Consider the following 671-nt stretch of genomic DNA (forward strand, 5'->3'; position numbering starts at 1 on the left):
TCCCAAGCTGCTTCAGCACGTGAAAGGCAAAATCATTTGCAGAAGGGGTTTCAGATGAGCTTTGCAAGCACTTGTTACCACACCTGGAACTCTTAATTGCATAGAAAATCAGAGCACTGCAACAGAGTAACGCTGCTTAGTGTGTGTGTGTGATGTCTTTGGTCTTAACTAACTGGTAAGAAGTTTTTTGGGTCTGTTCTCCCCCTCATGCTTTCCAGCAGTACATGACCTTGTGTTTTGTGCTGAGTTTTGAGGTGCAGGTGGATGATGAACCTTGGAATTGTCCTCTCTTGCCAAAAGAGAAGGATCCTGCTGATTTAGAGGCAGATATGGTTGGGCTCTTGTGGCTCATCTTCTTGGCAAGGGGAGATAGTTCCTGATGTTGCTTCCATAGTTTCTTGCAGCTGAGGTGAAGATGGGCTGGAAGGAGGTGCTTTTGTCTCAAAGCAGTGTAGCTCCCAGGTTTTCTGTACAGATTGTCCAATCTGCATTTTATGGGACACATTCCTCTTTGACAAGGAAATTCTGACTTCTCTGGGTGGTCCCTCGAGGCAGCCTTTCCCTCCTGCTCCTTCCTTTTCATCCTGGAGTTTCTTGGGTTGCTTTTCATTGCACATTCCTGTCACATTTTCAGGAGACAGATCTGTATAGTTGTTCAAGAATGACTCTTT

This window comes from Acanthisitta chloris, unplaced genomic scaffold (genome assembly GCF_000695815.1).
Source record: "Acanthisitta chloris isolate BGI_N310 unplaced genomic scaffold, ASM69581v1 scaffold956, whole genome shotgun sequence".
Lineage (NCBI taxonomy): Eukaryota > Metazoa > Chordata > Aves > Passeriformes > Acanthisittidae > Acanthisitta > Acanthisitta chloris.